This window comes from Rhinichthys klamathensis, unplaced genomic scaffold, assembly GCF_029890125.1.
Source record: "Rhinichthys klamathensis goyatoka isolate OS25496 unplaced genomic scaffold, OSU_Roscu_1.1 h1tg000035l_1, whole genome shotgun sequence".
Classification (NCBI taxonomy): Eukaryota; Metazoa; Chordata; class Actinopteri; order Cypriniformes; family Leuciscidae; genus Rhinichthys; species Rhinichthys klamathensis.
In genome coordinates, this window is record NW_026606583.1 from 3,589,394 (window position 1) to 3,607,410 (window position 18,017).

The following is an 18,017-nucleotide window of genomic DNA, read 5'->3' on the forward strand; positions in this document are numbered from 1 at the left end:
ACGTGCCTAAGCCTGCACCTCCGACTGCTGCATTTAACATCATGCCCCCAAAGCTCAGTGAAGTCAGGCAAGTTGTTGAGAAGGGAAGGTCTTCATCAGCGCCAGGCCCCAATGGAATCCCCTACAAGCTCTATAAGAACTGCCCCAAGGTACTAGAGCTGCTATGGTACCTCATGAGAACTGCCTGGAAAAAGCAACTCATTCCATCCGAGTGGCAAAGAGCTGTAGCGGTCTTCATCCCCAAGGAAGTGAATTCCAAAGACATTAGCCAGTTCAGAAACATCGCTCTGTTGAACGTAGAAGGAAAAATCTTCTTCTCAGTGTTGGCCAGAAGGATAACCACCTACCTTCTTGAGAATGGCTACATTGACACCAACTGCCAGAAGGCGGGAGTCCCAGGCTTCCCAGGGTGTGTAGAGCACTCTACAATGATCTGGGACCAGATCCAGAAGGCCAAATGGGAGAAGACAGACCTGCACGTCGTCTGGCTCGACCTTGCTAACACGTATGGATCAGTCACACACCAGCTGATAGCCTACGCCATGGAGTTCTTCCATATGCCCTCCTGCATAAAGAACATAGTTGCATCCTACTTCAATGATCTGCAGATGTGCTTTGCCCACCAAGATTTTACCACCGGGTGGCAACAGTTAGAAGTAAGAATCGCCATGGGTTGTGCCATCTCTCCCATCTTGTTCGTGTCAGCCTTTGAGGTAATCCTCGTCGGAGCAAGACAAATAGTTGGGGGGATCAAACTACCATCTGGGCAGAGACTAACCCCTCTGAGGACGTACATGGACGACGTCACCAGCCTCCTTCAGACTGCAGCATGCACATCAAGATTGCTGAAACGGATGGACGAGTTGATGTTGTGGGCACGAATGAGGATCAAGCCATCAAAATCACGGAGCCTGTCTCTCAGAAGAGGAGTCAGAAATGACAGCACCTGTTTCGTCATTGGGGGAGAGAAAATCCTACTCCTCTCTGAGCAACCCATTAAAAGCCTGGGGAGGCAGTACACGGCAGAGCTTACGGACAAACAGATGGGGAGAACCGTGATGAAACAGCTCTCAGAAGGACTGGCAAAGATCGATCAAAGCCAACTCCCAGGAAAGTACAAGGTCTGGTGCTACCAATTTACACTCTACAGGAGGGTGATGTGGCCACTGAAAATGAGTGAGACCCCCTCATCCACCGCAAGCAAGATGCATGGAAAAGCCAATTCATCCAAAAGTGGTTGGGGTTGCCACGGTGCCTCTCAGAAACAGGCCTCTTCGGAAGGAACACCCTGCAGCTGCCATTTCAATCAATCAGTCTGGACTACAAGCAGGAAAAGACCAGGCTGGTTCTCGAGTTGGGAGAGTCCGCTGACCAGACTGTAAGGAATGCAAACCCTAAGGTTCGGACAGGCCAAAAGTGGAACGCCCAAACTGAGGTCGACCAAGCCGTCAGTCGTCTGCAACATCAAGAGATTGTCGGCAGAATCCAGGCGGGAAGAGCAGGACTAGGGTGGGGAGAAGCGCCACGGTTCTGGTCCAAGGCCAACCACAAAGAGAGGAAGGAGATGGTGGTGGCGGAGGTGACAAGAATGGAGAAAGAGCGCTACAAGATCAAGTCTGTGTCGCAGGGCCGACAGGGAAGGTGGGCAGACCTGCAACATCACCTGGGCAGACCTGTGGAAAATCCCGCAGGCAAGGCTCAGCTTCCTCATCCGTGCAACCTACGACACACTTCCCTGTCCTCGGAACCTTCACCAGTGGTTCGGGAGTGAGGAAGGCTGTACACTCTGCAATACCCCTAACGCAAGCCTCCGGCACATCTTGTCAGGCTGCAAGATTGCGCTTTCCCAGGGACGCTATAGATGGCGCCATGACCAGGTCCTGAGAAAGCTAGCCGAGGTGATAGAGAGGCGTCGACAGGGCAGCAAAGGGGTACCACCAGCAGAGAACCACAACCACATCACCTTTGTCACGGAAGATGGGGGAAGAAGAAACCTTAGGCCAAGAGAAACAGCTAGGCCGTTTTCCCCTGACCAGGAGTGGAATATGAGAGTTGATCTCGACAGGCAGCTCCGTTTCCCGGTCGAGATTACTGCTACATCTCTCCACCCCGACGGGTAAAATCCGTGCTCATCATTGAGCTCACAATACCAGCGGAGGAGGGGATGGAGGCTGCCTATGAACGTAAGAAGGCCAAGTACTCAGAGCTGACTGCTGAGTGCCGGGAGGCTGGCTGTAAGACCTCCATCTATCCAGTGGAGGTGGGATGCCGAGGCTACGTGGGACTGTCAACCACACGCCTTCTGAGGGACATAGGAGTGACCGGAGGGAACCTAAAGAAGGCAACCAAAGAGCTAGCGGAGGAGGCAGAGAAGGGGAGCTTTTGGCTCTGGCTGAGGAGGAAAGACAAGAGCTGGGGAAAGAACAACTAGCCGCAGAGGGTAATATCTATCAGCTGCAGAGGGTGATAGGGAGACGTCCCGGTCACTGCTCCGCCACCAGGAGACGTTCCAGGATTAAAGGAGTGAAACGTTGGTGAATAGTGGTTCCTGGCTGATGACCCTGCAGCTGACCCGTGGGCACCGGAGGAGGTGCGACCGGCAACAGCAGGTGTTCCATCTACCTGTACTTTTCACAGTCTTCAGTGTCACATGATATAATATATATATACTGTATATATACTGTATATATATATATATATATATATATATATATAAGCAGTAACTTTAACAACACAAACTTCAGCATTGATAATAATAAAAAAGGTTTCTTGAGCAGTAAATCAGCATATAATAATGATTTCTGAAGAATCATCTGACACTGAAGACTGGAGTAATGATGGTGAAAATTCAGCTTTGCATCCCAGGAATAAATTATATTTTAAATGATCTTAAATAATAGAAAACAGTCATTTTAGATTGTAATAATGTAAATGTTTTTACTGTATGATCAAATAAATCCAGCCTCGTGAGAAGAAGAGACATTAAAACAAATTTCTAACTCAAATGTTTCATCTGAAAGGATAATGATACCATTTGACAGAATTATTTGGTTTATAAACATGTAAATTCATTTTGTACTCATAGTATCATGGTTGAGCTGTTTTTCGTACGTTTGCTATGTATGACCACGAAAAAAGACCACATGCAACAAATTTAAAAGGAATTTCTTCAAATAAGTTGGAAGACTGCATTTAAATGACAAATATGAGTATTTTGTGCAACTGAAGCGAAATGCCAATAATGTAATGTGAAATCGAACTTTAATGTCAGTACAGATGTGAAGAATTGAGCCAATGTCAGTGCAAAAATGCATTATTGTATTTTTGTGCTTTTCACATCCACTGTCATGATTATAAAAAGCAATGCGGACACCCCTACTAAAGCATTCAAATTAAAGTCTGAATGATAGCTGAGTAGCAATGACTAAACAGATCTAATCTTAGCTAAATGCTAATGCTTCAAACGTGTCATTGATTTCAGACAGGAAATTAAAAACAAAAACACCTTGAGAACCTGACATGGTCGACTGGTCCCAGAGCCTCGGTAAACTGTGCGTCATATAGGCCTACTCTCACCTTCACTCCGTCAAGGAGAAAAAACAGAAGAGAAAGAAGACTTAAAAGGATTTCCAAACCTTTCCAAAAGAGATTAATGCTGATCAGCTGCTTGCTTTCACAGAAATTTGATAAGACTCTTTTGCATCATTTAACTTTGAATGGCTTTGCAAAAGCTGTGATTGGCCTAAACATCCCCAGTGAGACGAGACAGAGCTGATTGAGAAAGTGCCTGCTGTTGCCAAATAGACATTTCTACACTTATATTTGACCTAGTAGTGGTAGATCTCAAACCGAACATTTAAAGAACGCTTTGCAGCCAATAAAAGTGAAATCCTGAAATTTAATGTGCCCTAAAGACAGAAGTTACAAGATTAAGAGTAGGTGTGTGCCAAAAACAAGCTAGAGCCCTAGTCATTTTTACACGTAAAACAATGAATGGGCCTTTTGAGGGGTATTAATTAGATCACCAAGCCCTTGATAGTGCATTATAAAAATCATGGTTGGTTGATTATGATTTCACTTTTTTTAAATTTTAATTAGTGTGTAATGTTGCTGTTTGAGCATAAACAACATCTGCAAAGTTACATCGCTCAAATTTCTTTTCTTTTTAAAGACTACAACGGGTTAGTGACATCACTAATCCTAAAATGTACATAGCTAAACCCTGCCCCTGAGAACGTGATTTATAGATTATCATGACAAAATATGCTAATCAATGACTAATAGATAGGTAACTCCACATCAGCTGCATAAATTCATCAACTAACCATTCAGAAATGTCCTGTTGCATTCTACATGTTGTCACTTCTTGCGTCTCTCCATCTTTGTCCGACTCTGGTTTGAACATAAAAGTCTAAAGGTTTTTGACATTTTCAGTGTGTGTCTGTGTGAGAGTGTGAGGTAATCGGAGCTGCTAACACACACAAGCTGTTGAAGCTCCGCCCTCTGTGCCGGGAGCAGCAGCTAATTTGCATTTAAAGGGACACACACAAAAACGTGCCATTTTTGCTCACCCTCAAATAGTGACTATTTTAACATGCTAAAAAAATATCTGTGGGTATTTTGAGCTAAAACTTCATATACACACTCTGGGGACATCAGAGACTTATTTTACATCTTGTGAAAAGGCCATTATAGAACCCCTTTAAAGTTTTTAAAGATGATTGTAGTATGTTTTACAACTTCAAAATATCATGTTTAATTCAACATGTTATCTAGTGTTAATTTGTAATTGTTTGCAAAATTTACTAGCCATTTCTGAGTGAAAATTCTTTCTACGCCAATGTTTTTTTTTTTACAGTGTTGTGGTCAAAATGAACCGTTATCATGTGGAAAACAGTGTAAAGATTCTCCCAAAGATGTTACAAAAAAAGCATCATATTACGGGTTCAGAACATTGTGACATAAGAAAATACTGAAATTTTTGTTAATTTCTGTATGAACGACAGGTTAAAGTGCCTTTAACACAGCAGTAACAAAACAATCTGGAGAGTTGCGTATTTTGTAGTATAAATTTACAGAAAAAAATTAATAGCATTTTTGAGCGATATCAATGAAGCGTTTGATAGTGGTGCCAAAATGAACGAGTGGAAAAAAGTCGTAAAGATCCTCCTATTGTGGAATTGGAACGATATGACGTGAGAAAGTACTGACATTTAGTTAATTTTCGAGAGAATGATTCCATTAATGTGCCTTAACACAGTATAGTTACAAGAGAAATGGCGATTGTGTGACAAAAACAAATAAGCTAGAGAGGTGCACATTTTATAGAGTATAATTTTACACAAAGCAATGAATAGCTTGATAGGGGTGGTCAAAATGAATAGCTTTTGTGTGGAAAACAGCATTAAGATTCTCCTATTGTGGGTTCAGAATGATTTGACAGTGAAAAAATACTGATATTTTACTTGAATGATCCCTTTAATGTGCAGTAATCAGCAGTTAGGAAACAACCTGGAGAGGTGCATATATTTGTTGTAAAAAACATTAATAGCACTTTTGAGCATCAATTGTGTGGAAAACACTGAGGATTCTCCTATTTTGAGTTCAGAACAGTGTGACAGATTAGAAAATATGTCATTTTTGTGTGAACGATCCCTTTAATGTGCCTTTTACTCAGCAGTTACAAGAGAAAGAGCAGTTGTGTAGCAAAAACAAGCAGATACAGCTAGATTAAATGATCGTGAGACCTGGTGATGGTATCTCCCATTGGAGCTCTATTGTGGAAAGGGTGAGAAACACGAGCTTGCCTTGGGAGGAAAACTACCATCCTTAAATTCTGACATCGACAGATTCACTGAATGATTCATTATTGGGGCTCAGAGGAATTTCGGTCTGCTTTTGCATTTTTAAAATCTTCAATCTGCTGTGAGCTGTAAAAAGCCCACACTTAACAATGGATTGATCCCTTCTGCTTGAGCAGCCCTCTAACATTTTAGTGATTGATCAGAGGCTAACCTTCCATCATTCATACCGCAGCCTGCGTGATAATGCAAACTAAACACACATACATGATTAATAATTAAGATGGAGCATTGATGGGGCATTAAAATGCCTCCCTAGGGAAGCATTTATCAGCGCTTCTCACTGATCACGGTGACATTTCTCCTCTTGGTTTGGTTCCGACAAGTCAACTGGACAAAATGGCTCAGCTGGAATCATATATTTCGCAGCAAATTGATTTAATGCAAAGAGCTCATGTGTGTGTTAATGCCTGGATACTATCCATAGATCCATAGAAAAAGGCTAAATGGAGTTTTATGTATACTGTTTAGTTAGAGAACTCTCAGTGATATCGCAGCTTTTGTTGCTGCACTATTTGTACAGTAATATTGAAAAAAAAAATTCACCAGGCAATTTCCATGAATATGTTGTTTTTAAAAGCATTAGAGGCACAAATATTATGTTTATGAAAGAAATATGATTAGATATGTAAAATAAACAGTTATTTATGATAAAAAATGTATCTGGATTGGGCCAGTCCCACCTTGACTGTAACATACAACAATGTCCAAATGTCACATTATTTTATTTACCAAAACATTTTATTTAGCTTTGTTCAGATTTTGTATGTAATCCTGTTACTTCAACATTTCTTAAAAATGTGGCTACACCAGATTACAGTTATATCCTCATTCAGGTTTACAGTAACTGGTTCTATTTTTTTTGTTAATTAAGTTGGCTTGAGAAAGCCAACTTACTGAAATCCTATTTAAACTTATTAAGTTGGCTTGAGAGAGCCAACTTACTAATATTGTACTTAAACTCATTATTACATATAACAACTTGTAAATCCCGATGTAGTTGAGGGTAAGTCACTGGGAAAGCATGACCTGATCGTCAGGTTCCTGAGGGGAGACTAAATCCGCCTTGCCCACTCTCTATACCCTCTTGGGATTTGTCTCTGGTCCTTTTGGCACTTCAGTGACCACCCTTTGAGCCTTTGCAATCAGCTGAGTTAAAAATTCTATCCTGTAAAACAGTACTCCTGGTTGCATTGGCCTCCATCAAGAGGGTAGGGGACCTGCATACATTTTCGGTCGACGAATCGTGCCTGAAATTCGGTCCGGCTAACTCTCCCGTGATCCTGAGACCCTGGCCCAGATACGTGCCCAAGGTTCCTACCACTCCCTTCCGGGACCAGGTGCCTTCGGAGGAGGCAGACCCAGCCCTGGCTTTTCTCTGTCCCGTTCACGCTCTGAGCCAATATGTGGAGAGAACACAAAGCCTCAGGACCTCAGATCAGCTCTTCGTCTGTTACAGAGACCAGCAGAAGGGAAATGCTGTCTCCAAGCAGAGGATGGCCCACTAGATAGTGGATGCCATCGCCTTGGCTTTACGAAGCCCAAGGCGTGCCCTGCCCACCCGGGTTGAGAGCCCACCCCACTAGGAGTGTCAAGAAGCGACATCTGTAGTAGATATCTGTAACACGTTCGCTAGGTTTTATAGCCTACGTGGTGAGCCGGTTTCTTCCTGTGTGCTCGCTTCAACTAGCCAGTAACACCAAAGTTACCACTCTAGTGTCGGCTTGCTACGCCACTCCTCTCCACATGGAGCGGATACGTGCGCTTTTTGCTCCAGTCGAGTTCCCCACTTAGGTGAACCCTGTTGAGTTCCTCCGCACCCCTTCGGCAGTCAGACGTTCAGGGTTCTAAATTAACACCCGCCAACCCGCCAAATGCGGGTTAAAATTCATTTTGGCGGGTGTTAATAAAAACTTACTAGCCAGTTTGGCCGGTGATGCATAAGGTTCTATTCTCGGTCATTTATCCCCCTGGCAGTACTTCCTACATTTCCCATAAACACTGTGCCGTAATGCTACGTGATGACGTTTCATACGCCCATTGGCTGCGCGCAGTTTGCAGTGAAACCACCAGCGCAAGAAATGATCATGGAAACAAACGGAGCGTACGCGTCCGTCCACCAGAAAACACAAGGAAGATGAAGAACGAGCCAGAGCAGGGAGCAGACTGAAAGAGGAGGAAGCTAGTAAAGTAGCTAAAGTAAAAAGTTAAGATTAAACTAAATGCGGCGGTGGTTGGGACAGACTTCTGGGTTTAAATTTAAATGTCGTTTAACGAGAGATAGCCTACGTTATTTTTTTAAGTTTAAGGTTTTTGTCATTATTTCTGACAAGCTTATACATTAGGCAATAGCATATACACAACAAGCTTACTATATATCTTAAGGTTTTCTTTTAGTTGAAAACATTAAACAATATGTGTAAACAAAATATATAGGCCTAAACAACAAAAGCATTTAAGCTCAGGCAGCGCAAACGGGGAAAAAACGAAAAAAAAGAAGAAGCAGACTGCGCAGTTACAGAACGTAGTCTAGTCAGCATACTCGAGTCAGCATATGATTATCGTGTTTATATTGTTTCACGTTCATGTTGAGAAAAACAATAATATCCACATGCTCGAGTGAGAAAACGCGCTGCGTTGACACACAGGCGTTGCAGAGACGCGCGCGCGCGCGTGTGTGTGTGCAAAGTGAAGTAACAGCACTTTGCGTTTTCTGTTCTTAAACCTGTCTCCCTCAACGAAACTTAAAGGAAGCATATGTCAAAATCATTTTGCTACCAGAAGATATCGGGGTACAGCTGCTGACCTGCAGTCGTTAATGCAGTGATGGACAGCTGCTTCCTCAGTCGACTGCTGTTTCTTTGGATTTCATGTGATTTCTCATTGTGGTGGTGATATTATGATAATAATAATAATTAATAATTGATTGAACGTAATTCCATTTTGTAATAGGCTATCATTTTCATCTAAGTAATTCCAAACTTCGCGAGGCAGACAACGACATTATGTGATCAAAAACACAATCCACTTGTTAAATGCTCCACCCAGTGCATTTAATTATAACTGCGAAAAAAAATTGAAGAAAAAAAGTATTAGTATTAGTATTTTATTTTTTTAATAATAATTACAGAGCGAAAATTCGAATATTCGTGCACATCCCTAATAGAGATAGATCCCAAACTTGAAATGAAATGTTTGCACTTTCTGTCTTGTATTGTACTTTATATGTGTTTTTCATGCCAACAATGTTAATAAAATTATCAAATGCATTCAGTGGCACTCATAATTTCTCTTATTTTCACCGGAAAAAATTTGGCTAGTGGAAATTCTAAATGGCTGGTAACTTTAGAAAGTTTGGCTGCCACATTGGCTGGTGATAAAAAAAGTTAATTTAGAACCCTGCAGACGTTGCAGAGCATCTGACGCCAGGCCTAGTGCTCGTATGCTCGTGTAACTTGTGCTAGGCTGGGTTATATATGTAGTGATCCCTGCGGCGATCCCATATGCGTATTCCTCCACGACCAGCTCCCTGTGGTGAGCCCGTGTCTTTCCCTCGGCAGAGTCCACTCTGCCGTCACTGTCTGTTGTTATCTCCCCCTTCTCAGGCTGCATTTTGCATAGGGATCCCAATCACGATTACTGATAGGGAACGTCTCGGTTACTAATGTAACCCTCGTTCCCTGAAGGAGGGAACTGGAGATGTTACGTCCCGTTGCCACTGTTGCTGATCATCGCTGACGATCTCGGCTCCTCAGCGAAAAACAATGTGTGCGTGCGCCCGCTTCCTCTTTATACTCGCGCTGCGGGGCTCGTGACGCTATTCACAAACGCCAACGTTCATTGGCTCGTTCTGTAGACACTCGAAAATGATAGGGCTCCCTGAAGTGATCCCAATTATGTCATCACGTTGACATAACGTCTCCCGTTCCCTCCTTCAGGGAACGAGGGTTACATTAGTAACCGAGACGTTAGTCATTACAACAAGCGAGAAAGGTTGACATGGAGCAGCTAAATCTCAAACCTCTGGGGAATCACCCGTTTAAACAAAAACAGAGAACAGAGGAGAGTCTGCTGGTAAAAAGGAGACAGGGTTAGCTGCAGCCTGGAGTAATGGGCGTGGCAAGAGGTAGGGGCGTGGTAAGAGGTAGGGGAGTGGCAAGAGGTTTCTCATTGGTCAAAGGAGTTTCCTCCTGGCAACTGCGTTGGCCAATCAGCAGTAACCATAGTTAAATGTCATTTCCTTTAGCTGAAAAAAATTATCATTTCCTTTAGACGGAGAGAAGATGGCGGAGGTAATTCACATATGCGATATAATTTGTTGTTTTCTTTGCTTTACATCTTTCAGCTTTGGTAATTATTTAATTGTTGTTGACAGACACATGTTTCAGTGAGAAGCATTAACGACTGCATTTGCGTCGAAGACATCGGAGTCGGCGATTTATATCGATGTCCGTTCTGTGCTCTCAGTGTTTTTAGACCTTGTGAATATAACAAGATCCATAGTCATTTGCAAAGCCACAGACTTTGCGCGGTTCGCCATGAACGTAAGTATGAGTTCAGTTGTGATATGCATGCCTGTTACCGGTTACATCTGTTACAGATAACTTGTTAAGGTTAGATAATAACGTGAACGGTGATGTTACGTATCATAATTGGAAACTTATGACAAACATGTTTTGCTTTAAGTTTATATATTAATTTTCCTATTTTAAATTGTGTTTGATGTTTATGATTCTTACAGATTTTGAAAATTGAAGACCTTAGCAAATTGCAGGTAAAATGTCATTGCTTGCCTTGTAGCGTGAATAAAATGCAAAAAGCTATTATGAAGAAATGTGTAGGCTATGTTTCTGTTATTAGGGCATCCAAGTCGGGACGTCTAACAGCAACGCTGATTCCCCCACTTTGTGCAGATCCCATGTTACATATCCCTGTAAGCAATTATATATTTTTTTCCACAGTGTAATATTGTAGTTATGATTTGTTATTGTTTAGCATACATACTTTAGATTTCATTGACTGTTTCGATGTATTATTGCTATAGACATTTTATGTGGCATATATGTTGTAAGCATTCTTTCAAAGCGGGCAAAAAGATTTCACAGAGCAAAATAAACATTGTGCACCATTTTGTATTATATTTATTTTTGATAGGTTGATGCTTCTACAAAAGACTGCATTCTATTTCTATCGTGGATCAAGTCACACTGGATGCTTTGTGTAAGTCATCAAGACATTTTTATCCATGTCAAATTGATTTCTATATTTTGTGTTTTTTAACAACCGTTTTCAAATTTTGCGTCCAAAGCTGAAACAAGTGTTTTTTCTTGATTCACTCTGCGCAAGTGGTCTTAGTGATGGGAGATACAGTCAAGTGTACAGGTCTTTTACATAGCTCAATAGTTCATGTTCAGAAGTTCCAGTTGAACAGTTCTTGTTCAAATGTTCTCAGCTGCTGTATGGTGGTTCAGTTCTAAACCATTCAGCATTTTCATTTTTTTTTTTTTTTTTTTTAGAAACAAAATGAAAAAAAGGTCTAAACAAGTAGCCTTTGAATTTCAGTATGGCCTGTACATTTCTCTGGGGGTGGCTTTTGACTTTTCTGAGGTGAGTCTTCAGATTTTATGCATTAATTTTTTTCTTTTTCTTTTATCTTGTAGGTATCGTTGACTGGAAGTCAGTCAATCCGGATGTGAGGGAGGAATATAGGGTGGGGTTTAAGCTCACCAGATGTGATGCCTGTGGATTCCTCTACAAAAACACCACTGGATATTGCGGCAATGGAAAGAAGGGGGTCTTTACTGCGTTCTATTCAGATAGAGAATTTGATGGCTTCTGTTCTATGGACTGCTACTATAGTATGAATGAGGAATGAGTAATAGAGGAATGAGTGAGTGAGTAATAGAGGAATGAGTGAGTGAGTAATAGAAGAGGAATGAGTAATAGAAGAGGAATGAGTAATATAGAGGAATGAGTAATAGAGGAATGAGTTTTGACTTTGAACACAAGCCTTTGATGACGAATTAAAAAAATTGTAAAAATGACAACTGAACTGAATAAATGTTTTTTTGGATAAAATGGTGTTTGTTTTGCTTAATTGATTAATGCCACTTAGAAGTTTATTAAACTGTTTTTTTTGTTGGTGATTTTTTTTTTAATTATATGGTGAGTGTTTGATCAAACACGTATATATGCATGCCTTTATACAGCAAAAACATTTCCTGTACCATTATTATAAAAATAACATTACTTTTAGTTTGTATGTACTTTTGTACATTTCAAGTATAATGCAATAAAAAAAACAAGATGAATACAAGGCATTGTAAATACAGCTAAAAATGTGTAAACCAGAGAATAACAATAACAACTGAAGTATAAAATGATCATAATATAAATAAATACAAAAATAAAAGTTTATAATATAAAGGCAGTTATAGATATTTTCAAAAAACGTTTTGTTTTGTGATCTCATGTTTAAAAGGGTTTCAAAGTACAGGTTACTGTGAGATCAGTGTTATAAAAGGTAATATAGGAGGGTTTTCTTTTGAGTTATTTTTGTCTTATGAATAAAACTTTGTCAAAATAATTTAATTATATAAAAAAAAATTTCAGAAAAATATAGGTTTTGAAAACAAAGTAAAATGTCATGAGGTTCTAAATTAAGACACATTTGTTTGTCATCTATTTTAAAGTCAGTCCAAAAAGAAATAGAAAAAGGGCAATACAAAAATAAAGGTTCAATATCTTCAAGCGATGTGTTACAAAAAGTGCAATTTTCACAAACAGTATGAATGTTTTTTAATGACTGATCCTAAAAAAGTCGCGGTGGTGATGACGTCATGTAACCCGCGCCATACAGAAGGTTTCGAAGGTAACGTACTTTTGAATGTATTCTCAATATCATTATTGATATTTTTACAGTGAAATAAATGTATTTGGTCTTGTATAATTATTTGTTGATCAATAGTGATTAAGTTTATGGCTCGCTTTTATGCGGATCAGGAACCTTTTGCGTCCAATTGTAAAGACCTTACGGCACGCCCCTACCTCTTGCCACGCCCATTGCTCCAGCCTGCAGTTTCCTCTACTTGGCAAAAAGAGAACATGACAGAGCTCGTAATAAAACAAGAATCAACATTGGCTCTGCTTTTCGGAGATGGCAAGAACTGAGGGCTTTGAAATGTTGTAAAAGTGACACGAGAGATGGTATTTTTATTACTCAACAGGTGAGTAGCCTAAGGTATTTTATTGAACATATAAATTGCCATATGGAGCTCTCTACATTGAGTTCATTGTAAAGCATTATTGAGAAGAGTCATGACTCATTTCATTAGGTTGTTGTAGTGCTGTGCTGGAATTTATTTTCAATGAAGTACTGTCTATTAATGGGTATAGCTACAGTATGTCTTCAGCTAGTCAGCTTGAGATCCTTTCCATCTAAACTGGTAATATCTCCTTAGCCTAGTTGTTAAATGTTTTATGAGCAGTATGATAACCATATTCCTCCGCACAGTCACGCATAGCCGGAGCACAAACAAAACAATGTTCTTCCGCAAAATGCAGTTTTGTCTTTTAGTGTACCTTTAATCAGTTCCTTTAAAAACAAGAGAAATTTCAGGCTTTGTTTTCTACCCTCTTTGTAGAAAAAGCCACCAGTACTTGCCCACTATTAGTGAAGTCTCAAAGTAAGTCTCAAAACTACACAGCCTATTGTATAATTATTTCGAGTTACGCATTTTAAATGAATGATATCCACTGATTTTGATCTTGTCTTCTATTCTTTTTGTAGTTACTTGAGAAACACTAATGAGGTTGGTTTTTTGAAGTATAATATTTCCCATCTTCCTCTCCTATGCCCTATGTGTTTTAAGCCTTTTTGTGTATCATTTGTATGCAGGTTGTGATACTGTTTGAACATTAGATCTTAAACTAGACAACTATCACCTTTTTTTAGACACGAGGTAAAAAAAAAAAAAAAAAGATTTAAACAATTTGCTTCTTCTCTCAAACACATAATTTCGAGGCACCCAAGTGTAACTAATAATACCTTTTGCAACATGCCATGGATCAAACTCATGCCTGAGGTTAGGGTAGAACTCTCTCATGATCTTCCGTATTGAAGGATGTCGGTCAGTGGTAACAACATCAACACTAACTCAGTTGTAAATTGATGAGATTAGCCCACTCTTGAATTTCTGTCTATGTTGTTCCGGTAAAAATAATGGCTGCTGAAGATACCAGGTTATTCTCTGGCATTCCACGGATCTCAGGACAAGATCGCCACACTCCCTTATGTTGATTCAGGCATGTCCATTCCACCTTGATCATGGATCCATTACTCACTGTGGTTTTCTCATCAATGGCTACACCGCAAGTGTGACAAGTTGTAAAAAGTTCCATAAGGGCTGACTCGTTCACAATCTACTTTCTCTCTGACCAGTTGCCTTGCTGGTCTGCTGTCACACTCACATCTGAGGAAGATGATGTAGAGCCACTCAGTGGAAGAAATGTGCTGTCATCAGCTGCTTCTATGGAACTCAAACTTGTATCCAGTGTCTCAGATGCAACCGCAGAGCTTGGGCACATTGACTTTGAATGAAGAAAAACATAGAGAAGTCAAATTGAAGTGTTTGTGTTGATTTACTGAATGTTGGTCACAAACATGGCTGATAGGTGCATGCACCGTGTTTATTTTAAATAATGTGTTCTTTGTGGATGTGTACTTTGTCAGGATTATGACAAAATGTGTCAAAAAGATGGAAATGTGTGCTTACCTGCGACTCTTTCCTTGTTCTTGGAAAGAACAAGGAAAGTTCTTGGCCTTGTTCCTCGAATTGCTTCAGCAGGGCTTGTGATAATCAAGGTCAAGTTTTTTTTCAAGGTGCAGACATGCATACCTTAACACAAGATCAAATCAAATGTTATTGATGGCAACACAAAACCTCAATTGTGTGTGTGTTCAATCAAATAGTTTTCTCAGCAAATTGTACCTATATCCCTACAATTTTTTTTTTATATTAGACATCTTTTCACGTGTTTTCCACTGGAGTCTAAACATCAGCTTGTTTACCGTACAGTTTAGACATGGGATCATAAAGTTTGTAAATAGAGCTTACCCGTGGTACTGGTACAGCAAAACTCTTTAAAATCAGTTTTTTTCTTTTTCCTCCTTGGTTGGGGATGTAATCGTCTTCGCTGAAGTGAGCACTGCACACACGATAAACTATGAAGGTAAATCAGTAGCTAAACTCGAGAGCACGTAGATGTGAATTTGAGAACTTGTACAATAAATATTCGTACGTGTACGCGAACATTTACACTCACAGCTCCGATGTGCTGCCACTAACGACTAATTTTCTAACGACTAATCTTTCGACTAATTTTTCGATCAGTCGACTAATCTAAACGACTAATTAAAAAAAAATCAAGTGTTTATTTCGTTGTGTCCATTTTATTTTGAACTAAACTGAAGGGCCAAAACATAAAATGTCACCTGTTCAAAAACATTATGTATTAACAATCTAAGCATTAAATATCTGCATTTCCATTAGGCTATACCATATTAGTCAGAGTACTAATCTAATCCTCTAATAACAAACATGTATGTATTACTTAAATTAGCTCTTTGTTCTGCCTTAAAAAATGTACAGTAAGCTAATAATGATTAATTTATGTACATTTCTGAAAAGCATAACTGATAACATCACTCTGAATAGTAAAGTAGATGCAATGCCTTTTCTGTGAAAAGCGCTATACAAATAAATTGGAATTGAATTGAAAGAGTCTGGACTAGCCCACTATGAGTCGCGCTGAAAGCAGGCAGGCACGCAGTTATGTAGCTCGCGTTTACACTTGCGTGCATGGCGGGCCCGTGCCGCGGTTCGCGTGAATGTGAAAGCAACACGGACTCGGGTGCGCACTTGTTCAGGAAGTAAAGTAACCTGCGCATGCGTTTTTAGCTTATTGTGATGTATTTAGTTAAATAAAACGCTTGTAAGGGATGATAGTGTTGATGATTTACCTTGGATACGAGCGAGAGTGAGCCTGCAGTGTAGGCCTATTCGTGCATTGCGCGTGGAATCAGGGCAACAAAGTTGGAAATCCACTGTCTCCTAAAAAGAGTCCGTTTGCAAGCAGCAGAAGTCCACCTTATGTGACACACGCACAGTAAACCTGTAGTGTTCACTTAACTGTGCATAATAGCAGCGAATTAATAAAAAAAAAAACACAATATTGACCCACGTTGTGTTTTCTATCATGCGCCGTGCATGTTTGCGATGACGTCATATGCACGCAAACGCACCAGGGTTCGATAGAATCAAGTTGTGTGAGAAACCAGACCAACGCTGCGGGGGGCGCCGGGGACAAACGCGCTCGGGCTCGGACCGCAGCAAACGAGCCCAGTGTAAAAGCCCCCTAAGTAACCTGCCCATGCGTTTTAGCTGATTATGATGCATTTAGTTAAATAAAACACATGTAAGGGATGATAGTGTTGATGATTTACCTTGGATACGCGAGAGTTGAGTCTGCAGTGTATTCGCGCATTGCGCGTGCAATCAGGGCAACACATTTGGAAATCCACTGTCTCCTCAAAAGAGTCCGTTTGAAAAACACAATATATTGACCCGCGTTCTGTTTTCTATCATGCGCCGTGCACGTTTGCGATGGCATAAGAGGTACGCAAACTCAACAGGTTTCGATAGAATTGAGTGTGAAACCAGACCAACGCTGCGGGGGGCGCCGGGAACAATCGCGCTCGCGCTCGCGCTCGGACTCGGACCGCAGCAAACAAGCCCACTGTGAAAGCTCCGTCACCTGCCTCCGCAATTTTTCATATCAAAGCAGTGAAGGCGGGCGGGAACGTGAAGGAAAATGATAGCAGATAAACCAGCAGGGCGCGCACGGCGCACAGACTGGTGTGTGGAGGTGAATTACAGTGAGCCGTTTGTGACGGGAGACCAAAAATAAATAGCGGTCAATAGTAAAACGACACGTCGACTAAAAAAGTTGCCGTCGACTAATTTGCATGGTCGATTACGTCGACTAAGTCGACTAATCGCGGCAGCACTACTGAAAACCTGTAAAATAAAAATCTGAAGTTGAATGTTGAGATTTGCACTCGCAGACAATAGTCACAAACCTGTATTCTGAATTTGAAGCTGCAGACAAGTAGTCACAAATGTGTAAAATGCCATTCACAGAAATACAATGACAGTGCAAATCTCAACATTCAACTTCAGATTTTTATTTCACAGGTTTTCACATTGGAGCTGTGAGTGTAAATGTTCACATACAAGTACGAATTTTTTTTGTACAAGTTCTCAAATTCACATCTACGTGCTCTCGAGTTTAGCTACTGATTTACCTTCATATTTATGAAGCCTACAAAGGAATACAAAAGCCCCGCCATAGAGTTTTGGCGCAGCTTTAATCTCCCTTTTGGTTATTTCAATACTTAATTGACGACAGAACACGACGTTACATACTCGTAGTTCTTTTGCGTGATACAGGGCGCGCCACATTTGCGCGTGATATTGAAGAGTTGCGCACCGCGAACACACGGCTGACAAGACAGGAAAGTTTGTTTTTCTGAATTTTACTTACAACATCTCATCTGACAGAGGACTGTGCGGCGGTGCTGACTGCCTTATTTATTTATTTTTTTAAATTGCTGTGAGATTGTTTGCTGTTGCGCGCAAATCCTGGAGATATTCTAGGATAGGCTGAAAAGTGAAAACATTCACGTGGTGCGTCTGTGTGAGACAGATTTCAACAATCACCAGTCAGAGACAGCAGCAAAGCAAAAGCACAACGAAATAAGGCAACTTATGATTTCGGGGGTTTACATAACGTTAGGCTATTGTCCGGTTTCATATCAGTCAACTTTTCAAAATACATTCGGGGCTACACTCAAAACATTCGGGGCTGAAGCCCAGGTAAAATATTATGAAGCTGCAGACTCGGAGCCTGCAGCTACAGTCCCCCACCCAGAGTCCCGCATTCTCAGACCACTCGTTTTTCGAGACAGCGCACCCTTATCCAAATGCCATTGAAACAATAGGATGCAATATTACGGTCTCGTTTTATTTAAAGTTATCCAAATAAATATTTGCGTTCCCTGCTTAATGCATGTGCCAAAAAAACCCATTGTGTTAT